The following is a 9,950-nucleotide window of genomic DNA, read 5'->3' on the forward strand; positions in this document are numbered from 1 at the left end:
TCCTATGAATTTGCTTCTAACTTTTCTGCTGTTATGATAGGCTGTAAGTAATGGGATTCCTCAAGCACTGACTAACCCAATCAGCTGTTGGGATTACTCTCTCAAGATGTCCTGTATCTCACAAATGGCTTCCACATACTTTGTTTTACCTTATTACAGATGCACTGTAAACTGTGACAGTTCAGAAACCAACGCAAAAGTAATTATGACATCCCAACTTGACAGTAAAAAACAACAACAACAAGAACATTATTTATTACTATTATTATTATTATTAAAATAATCCTTGGTAATAGAAGAGACAAGTAGTCACAGTAACATGCAGATATGTTCAAACAATGTGCAACACCTGAACTAGATTTTAGATCCTGGAAAATTCCATCCTGTAAGATGGAATTCTGTGGCAGAATGTATAAGACAGTCATACATTTCTAATAGTTCATTTATACTAAGCATAGATATAGACACACTATAAACACCAAAGACTTTGGGCTATGTCTGTTTTATAGCTTTTCATGCCAGTAATCCCAACACTCCAAGCAATGGCAGAAATATAAGAGCTAGGTTCTTCAGCTGAAATAGCTCTCTTGTGAACCAGCTTTCATTGATTCATGGCCCTGAACAAGTAGGGTTGGAAAATGCTCACTAGCTGGTAAGTCTCTGCATTTTCTTTTAATATAACTAGATTAGGCATTGTTTTCTCATTTTGTCATCTGTGTTTCCATAAACCTTTGTAGCCATGTTATGTATCATCAATACTTTGTTCTTATCTTAATAGCAGTTGAGAGACATCGCATCTCTAGTTGAGATTAGAAATAGCAAAGCCATTACTGTAGGAGTAGCTTTGGAACATGGATACTCTCACAGCATCCCAGCACGTCGGGCGTCAAAAAGCCAGTGAGTTGCGCGGACTGATTAACAGAAGGCCAGTGATTTGAAGAATCATCTCATGGCCATCATCAGCCAGGAACATTTACTGATATAGCCTAGAAAAACAGGAGTGCAAACCTCATAGATCTCAAAAGGCTTCTGATAACAATGCCATAGTATTACATTCTGCCCTGATATCTGAAGCTACCTGATAAAGTGATAAAATACAGCAGTTGCCTTCGCACCAACAGGTCTGGACTATACAGGAAGCTGCTGGCCTTTTTATTACTGTCCGAACAATTTCTGGGGTGGACACCTTCAGCATGTTTGCAGATGCCACCAAGCTATGGGGGGACAGTCAAAAACCCAGAGGGCAGGGCTAGCCTTCAAAAGCCCCCTGACAAGCTTTAAACATGGGCTGACAGAAACATTATGATGTTCAAAAAAACAAACAAAATTCTGCAGCTGGGTCAGGATAATCTCATATAATACCAACAAGCTGGGGACTGGCTGGCTAAGAGGCAGCTTTGTTGGAAGAAGCCTGGGAGTCCTGGTGCTGAGTACTAGAAAGCAGTGCCATTTTGAGATGGTGATGGACAGCTACACAACAGGCTCTATTATTAATAGCATAATCAGCAGGCCAAAATAAGTGACTAATACCCTCTACTTACTACTTGAAGGCAGCACCTGCGGTACTCTGTACAAGTTTGGGCCCAACAGCACAAGAGAGATTGTCAAACAGGAGCAAATCCTCTGGACAGCCACCAAGTTGGTTAAGGACTTGGAACATGTGGTGTACCAGGCAGGTCCAAGGTAACTGAGTTTGTTCAAGACAGATGGGAAAAAAAAAACCACAAAACTAAAGGGGAATCTAATTGCTGCCAGCAATTACCTATAGAGGGAAAGGTAGAGATTCTTCTCAGTAAGTGCACAGCAAGAGAATAAGCATTCACAAGTTGCAGTAAGGGAAATTCTAAATGAATATAACAAAAAAGTCACAGATTAGATACTGAGACAAGTTTGCTCTAAGAGGCTGAAGAATCTCCATCCCTGGAGACAGTCAGAACTTCATGGACAGCAGCTTGAGCAACTTCAGACGTTGCCCTGCTTAGAGCTGGGCATTGGACCAGATGACCTCAAAAAATCTTTCCTACCCTAGGTCAGTCTATTATCCTGAGATGGTAAAGAGAAGAATAGAAAATGTACACTAAATTTAATGAAACCTACAAAAATGTTATCAGTAGCTAAAAGAGATACCTATCATATGTTTTTATAACAGTAATACATTAAATTTGAAAGTGGCACTCAAACGTCTCCTGATTGGGAACAAATTTTGTACATGCCAGCAAGGAGATCCAGATCCAAATAAAAAAGATCTAAATACATCTTAAAAGTAAACTTAGAGGGTATTTTGCATTTACAGAAACATATAATGGTATCCAGTATGGCAGCCATGTCACTGATGTAAATCAGCTCGTAATTAAAAAATCATTTAAAATTGAAGTTTTATTTAACACAATAAAACACACAGGTGTGATTCCTGTTTTTTACATTAGTGCACAGCTTCACTACAGGCCGGCTGGGGCACGAGAAAGCAGACTGGCAGCAAAGAATGTCTTTCTATTTCAGTCAAGAGCTTCACAGAAGATCTGTATGTAGATCAGCACTTGAAATCAAACAACAGTTCCTTAAACTAAGCAACACCAGTTCTTAGTCAAAAATCCATTGCCATTTAAAGCAAGATGATTACTTGAAATCAAGCTAAAAAAGAAAAGAAAAAAAATAAAAAAGAGAGCCAGCTAGTAGTTTTGCTTTTTGACTTACCTTATATAGTTATGCTAAAGGAAAAAAAGGAGCTGAGCCAACACTGTAAGACTTAAGCTAGAAGGCATCTATGTGGTGGCTTATGTGAGGCAATGGTGCCACCCAATGTCTACAAGTTATACAAGACCAAGCAAAGAAAAAAACCCAACCAACAGGCTGTATGTAATGCCTATTAGTAAACATACCTGTATGCCAAGGCTTGGCTCAGACATAAGATTAACAGATGTGGTACATTTCCAAACAGGGAAATATTTCATATTTCTTTAGTTTCAGCTTGAATTCTCTGTAAAATGGATATTAGCATACGTTGGGTAAATACAGACAAGTTGTCAAAACACATTTACCAGCATTTTCCTACAAGGTGCACATTATTTTAGTTTCTCACTTTTTGGGCCCTCTCATAGGAATCAGTCTTCAACATATTCCAAGCAGTGCATGGACTGTACTATGACACTACTAAAATCAAGTGTCCCTGCATGACAATCCAGTTTTCATTCACAAAGCCTTGAATCTAAACAATATTCAAAGGACGGTAACTTTTTAGAAAGGCAACCATCCATAACTACAAAGAAATCAAACAAGTTTTATCATATTGGAAATGTTTACCAGGAGATCATTAATGACAATCACTGTTAAATACATGTATCTCATTTTTGGTTTGAACCTTGCTTTCAACCTTTTATTAGAGGAACATTGTGTGACTATGTCTAAATTAAAAAAAAAAATGCTCTGATAAGCATATGCCTCTTTCTTGTACAAATAATTCTAAGTCTATAAGTAAATAAAAAAAATGGGTTATTTATACCACTTTGCAGAACATGCTTTCTACACTATAAAACATGCTGCCAGTTCTTTGAACTATTTTCAGCTCTTCCAAATAATCTGTCAATACAATAAGCTACACACAGGTATTAACACTTATGTTTACACAAGCATCCACATCACTAAAAGTAGTCTTGTGTTGTCATCTATATCCATGTAGTACAAAGTTCTGCTAGTTTTTCGAGTATTACTTCTTTCTTCCCACTTGTTAGTCCTTTATACAACCGTGGGTTTGTGCTGCCTTATTTTTACCATACTCGTAACTGAATCTTATGGTCATCTAATATAGAAAAAAGCTCCCTTCATAGGCCCTTAATTTCCAGAATACACATAGTATTTCTTAGTCAAGCATATTAAATTTCTTTTCCTTCAAAAGAACAATTAGCATCGTTTTGTATGTACCTTTGAGACATTTCTTGAGAAGGGAGCAATTTGATCTGTTAGAGTAATTACTCACCCTGTCAATTTTTAACTTTCAATATTTGATATTCTACCCAAAAGCTTTTTGTAGCTTTCACATGAAGACAGTTTGAAGTTTTAAATTCTCAAAATACATTTTATTAATAGAGTTCTGTGGCAGAATGTATAAGACAGTCATACATTTCTAATAGTTAATTTATACTAAGTATAGATATAGACACACTATAAACACTCAAAGTATAACTTTTATAGTATTCCATTTGTGGCAACTGTTGACTTTATGGCAACACAAGCAGAGAAAAAACACACCTATATCTCTTCTTAGAAAAAAATACTTAAGTGGTGGACTTGTATATGCATCAGCAAAACACCACGCACACACACATTTAAAAGATGTATTACATGCTCTTTCAAAGCAAGTTTACTATAAGCTATAATGTGTGTGTATATATATATATATATACATACATATATATAGTTAGTTACCTTTTCGTACCGTTCAGGCCTAATTGCTCAGTCAGTATATTTTCAGTAAGTCAGTAGGAAAGAGAAAGAAATTAATTTCTTGGTGTCTGTACAGAGGATACTGATTTTTTTTTTTTTTTTTTTACATAAGGCAAAATTTGAACAGTCCTTGAAGTGTTTTGGATATTTTCTAGAGAGAAAAATGGCTTGGATTACTGTCAGAAATTCATAACAAGTACATGTCATACTAATATTGCAAGTGTTAGTTTTAAAACATTCTACCAACACTGAAAGCACAAGGAGTCTGCATAATCCGTGCACATCTAATTAGCAGCAAGTCATATAAATGATACATAATGACTTGGCAGCATATTGCCAGATGGTTTGCATTTTTTTTTAATCCAGACTGTCTCCTATTTTGCAATCTTTTTGCTTTTACAAGTGCATTTATTTTATTAATTGAACTTATGTAGAGTTTATGCAATCTAATTCTATATTTACTTAAAAAATGTTCAACTCTTCACTCCTTCCAATTAGTGATGTGCAGCTAGTCACCTGTGTTAAATTTGTTTTGTGCCATAATCCTATTGTCTGATATTCAAAACACTTGTTGTGTCAAAGCAACAGGGAAAAAAAGGTTACGAGGGAATTATAAACACTTATAAACACATAATTACTCAAGTTAAAGTCTTTGAGATTAAGGTTTAGCATTATTCGTTTGTTCCTGAACTCCATAATTTTGTATCTTAAAGCATTTATGCTACACTTATCTTGCTGTACTAAGTTTATTAAATACAAAGTAAATAAAATTTAAGTGTTCTTCTTCCTAAAATCTTCACATTTTCCAGTAGGACAATCCAGTTGCTTAAGTGAAAGGATGAAAATATCTGTACATCTAAGTGAACGGAACTAAGAAGATTACAATAAACTTGGCACTGAAACTTTTATCTTCCCCACCTCTGCATTATTTAGATTCAGTCATAATTTTGTGTTTTTCTAAATCCAAAGAATGCTTAATCAATATCAGACAGTAGTGGTAGTTTACTAGAAATCAAAGCAACCATTCACAGTTACAATTTCTGAGGAATTCATGTTAACCTCAAAAGCCAAGCCTACTCCATCTTGATTCATGTTTTATAAGCAAATAGATCTATTCACAAGTGTGAAAACTAAAGAAAAAAAAAAAAAGGTAAACCACAGAATAAGGACATACTTGTATTCAGACTGAAAAGTTACTTTTGGGTTAAGAGTTATATTCAGAGTGTCAGGAAGATAAAGCATCACCCCTTTGGTTACTCTGGGATTCAGATCCATGCTATGCAGTGTATTAAAGCGTGCTGAAATGTGGGCAGAGCCATGAAGAATCACATTAAAATTTGCCAAGTGCTGAGGCTTTTATCAAGAAACATGCAAAAAAAAAAAAATCTATCAAGTGATGTTTATTCGCCTTACCCAAGAGGCCATGCATTTTGTTTAAAGTGGATATTCCACCCAGTAGGGATGCTCTGAACAATACAGCTCAGTTGTCAAACCTTCAGAAAGCAGTGCTCCTTGGTTGCTATGCTTCAGACTGCTTACACGACTGTGTTGGTGGCATATCCTCCTCATTCTTTGTTTCTCCAGGATAAGTATGCGGATAGAGGTATTAACAGAGAGAATACTGTAACACATCATCATTAACACTTTCTATACAGAAGACCAAAAAAGGTCAAATGAAAATATTATCTATTTTACAAGCATAATGTGTTACCCATTGCACCATATAGTTGAATAAACATTTGGCATTTCTTATTATTTTCCTTATTACTATCCTGTTTTTAATTTGATTTACAAATTGTTTATATACATGAAAGTAAATATCATATTGTGGCAACATAATGATATAAAAAATAGTGTATAAAATAAAGAGCTGCAGTACACCACCACACAGCAAGGGTGAGACTACCGGAGCTATTTAGTGAATTAATTCATATTTCCAGAGACACACGATTTGATAGGAACGTCCGTCTTCATTTGCAATAAGCAATGATCTCAAATGCCCTTTACCCTTTAAAACTTGTCCTGGAACCCAAGAACGAATGAACCCTAATCTTATTAGGTTTGCATTAAAGGCCTTCTCAAATGATGAGAGACAGAAATGGTGCAGAAACTCAGACTGACCAGCATGCCCATCATGCACTTTCACAAGGACCAACTGCAGTAAAGCTGGCATAGGCAACCTCCAAAGAGATTAGAACATCAGCATGGGCTGGAACACAGCTCAACCCACAAATGGAAAGTGAAAACATATTTAAAGTCCCCAGAAAAATGAGAGAGACACCTATTTACTTGTAATGCAACATCTAGATGTTGCCTGCCTATGCCAGGTGGACTTTGATGTTTTCTGTTTTAAATAAAATATGAAGATTATGTACAAAGAATGCTGCCTCTACTGTCCCAGTGGAGCTCCTGTACCTCTCTGCTTGGGCCCCTGGCAACACAGCAGAAATGCTAAGTGCTCGATTCCTCTGTTATGTTCTGTGATGTCTGGCGTTCCACAGGGACATTTGCCAGTCCTCCTTAGTTCACTTAGGTCATGTTTTATAATGGTAATATTCCCTGGATAGACACTAATGTCATTGTACCTCCAGACCCCATGACAATGTACCCACATTAGGATTGGTTTAGCAGATGAGGTAACGGTCAAATTCAGTTTCTTAACACCCTTCTTAATGCTCTGGTAGAGGCCACAACACAGAACATCCAGTACCAATCATTAAAATAATTCTTTAAAGGCCTGAGCAGCTACCATTTTAAAGCATTGCTTGCACTGATGAAAGCCAGACTGCTCTTTTCTCTAAGTCAGAATGTGGACATGTTTAAAGAAGCCCTTTACTGTCACAGACAATAAGAGCACCTACACAGCTGAACTCCCCATACACGCTGAGGAATAAAAGGAAAATCCACAACAGATACTTTTATTTTTGGTCACAAAACCATGTCTTTATTTACCATAAGCTAAACAGGTAAATAGACAGAATAGCAACACCCAGAAGTAGACTTAGCAACACCCATCCTAATTGCAAGGCAATCTTAAAAAGTTGAAAAATATGGGTCAATCATTATATTGTGGTAACAAGCTGCAATAGTTGGTGCATTGCAAAACCAGAGAGGTTGAAATAGAGCATCCATGTATAAGAATCCAATATCCCACTGAAGAATGAGAAAGCAGGAACAGCAGAACCTTCCTCTTCCCTTCCCAGCAGCATTAAGATCCCAGACTACTTGGCAGGTACCAAGGAGAACATTAACTGAAATTTCTTATCAGGCCAGCATGTCTTTCCACATGACCACCCAGCATAGGCTGATACCTCTATCAAGGGCAATGGCAGCAGTTATTCTCAGTTCCTAAACTCACAAGCTTTCCAACACAAGTGAACCCCAGCAGTTTACACTCAGTTACAGTTTTCCCCACCCCCCATACGAGACAGTTAACTGTCCCTATGTAACCCATACTATCTCTAGTTCAGAAAGGAGCAACACCCAGAGTCTCCACATCATGGGGAGAAAGAACCAAGAGTTGTTTGTTTGTTTTTCCTTGACTTGCTAAATAAAGTGTATCATCTCATCTCTACAACCCTCGTTTAATTACAGTTTTAATGATTCCAACACTGCTGGCTCTATCCAGAGTAGCAGTCTAGCCAGATAGATGCAAACCTTCTCGCTGCCAGGCCTCACCAGTGTGTTAACCTTAGCCAATCAACATCATAATTATTTATTGCGAGCCCTTTGATCTTCTATTTGTTGGCTTTCATCAGTGATGAAAAACAGGGGGTTGTTATTCACATTGTAATGGTCAAACTTGTTTCTCCACAAAATACTTGTACATAGGCTGTGTCCACAGCCACAAGGTGTCCAGCTGGTAACACACAGCCCTGGCTCCTCTTTCAGAATGACCCTTACCACTGTTTCAGCTGCCCCAGGCCCAGCCTTTGGGACATCTTGAGCAATCACCTTACCACTATTACTAACCTCAGCAGTTCTTATCTCCCCTCTACTCCTCCCCTTCCCTCAACACCATTTACAGTTCCACAGTGGGAATTCACCTCACAGAGAGCCAGTCACTATCAATACAAGCTTCTTCTCTAGGCCAAGTAAGAAAAAATTTACTCCTGTACTGGGATCTCAGTTCACAGAAGCCATAGCTCAACCACTGCGCTGCACAACACTGTAGTGTTGGCGCTACCAGACAGATGGTGCCAAAGTAACTTCCAATTCTGAGCTTAACATTTTTCTCCCTTTAGAGACCAGCTGCAAATCTGGGCAAACAGTCAAGTTTTTCTTGTTTCTATTCAAGGATAAACAATTTGCAGTAAAGGAGAAAAAGCAAAAGGAATGTTTGGTATCTACTTTTATCATCTATGGTGACACTTAAACTAGTGTGTATTCTGTATGTTTATCATTTGCCACAGCAGGGCTTTTGAAACAATCACTGAAAATACTAGGCACTCAGCTTCTTGTCGGATAGGGTGACAGCTGATGTAAAGATGAACCGGTAACAAAGGGACTGGATTTTTACCTTCTAGAGTATTATCCAGGATGCAAAGACTTTGGACACTCATGAAGGCAGCAGAGGAATTTTGAGCATTTCAGTTAACACCCAATAAAAAGCAGGATATTTAAGCACCTAAATACTTTAAAGAAGTCTACCTCCTCATTTTAAATTGGAAGTGCATTATCAGGAGTATTTACCACAACAAGTAGGAACAGGAAACCTCATCAACATACACCTTAGTGTCTGGCCAACCTGTCAGCTTATTCTGCAGTTAGAAGTTACATCCTCAGCTAGTAACAGTCTCAATGGATTTTTCAGCTACATGGCTCCTCTGAAAGAGGCAAGCAATTCCTCCCTCAATATACTCATTAGGAGTAAAGATCCAACACAAAGCTGAATCTACTCAACTCTGAAACAAAGCTTTAGTGGAGATACATTGCTAGAGCACAGTATCTAGAAAGGGAGTAGGGGCAAAATCCTGACATTTTGCCACTTCCACACAGGGACACTCAGGACTCTGAATGCTGTCCTTCCCTGTCCTTTGTAGCAGCCAGGACCAGAAGGGCAGCATCTAACAGATGAACCACTGACAACCACAATCGAGATCTATGTACTGCCATGCGTGCACACGGACTGCAGGAGGTTAAGTCCTGCCTGTAGCAGAGGATCAGGTCCTAAACAAACAGCTAGACAGGAGGAAATGGGACATTTATTTTATAGTGGATTGTGGCACTGGACACAGAGAGAAAAGTCATCTTTGGGGAGAGCAAGTGATCTGTAGTACTAATATATTTAACCTGTTCCATTACTTTTTGCTAGCCCTAAGAGCACCCCAACAGCACAGTGGGGAGACACCTGTAACAATGTTGACAGTCGACTCAACCGAAAGGTTCCCAGTGTATTAGAATAAGGTTGACCTTGACTTCAGTAAAGCCTTTGACACAGTCTCCCACAGCATCCTAGTTGCTAAGTTGCAGAGGTGTGGTCTAGACAATAGAGTAGTGAGGTGGGTTAC

The sequence above is a fragment of the Nesoenas mayeri genome, assembly GCF_963082525.1.
Source record: "Nesoenas mayeri genome assembly, chromosome: 1".
In the NCBI taxonomy this organism is placed as follows: domain Eukaryota; kingdom Metazoa; phylum Chordata; class Aves; order Columbiformes; family Columbidae; genus Nesoenas; species Nesoenas mayeri.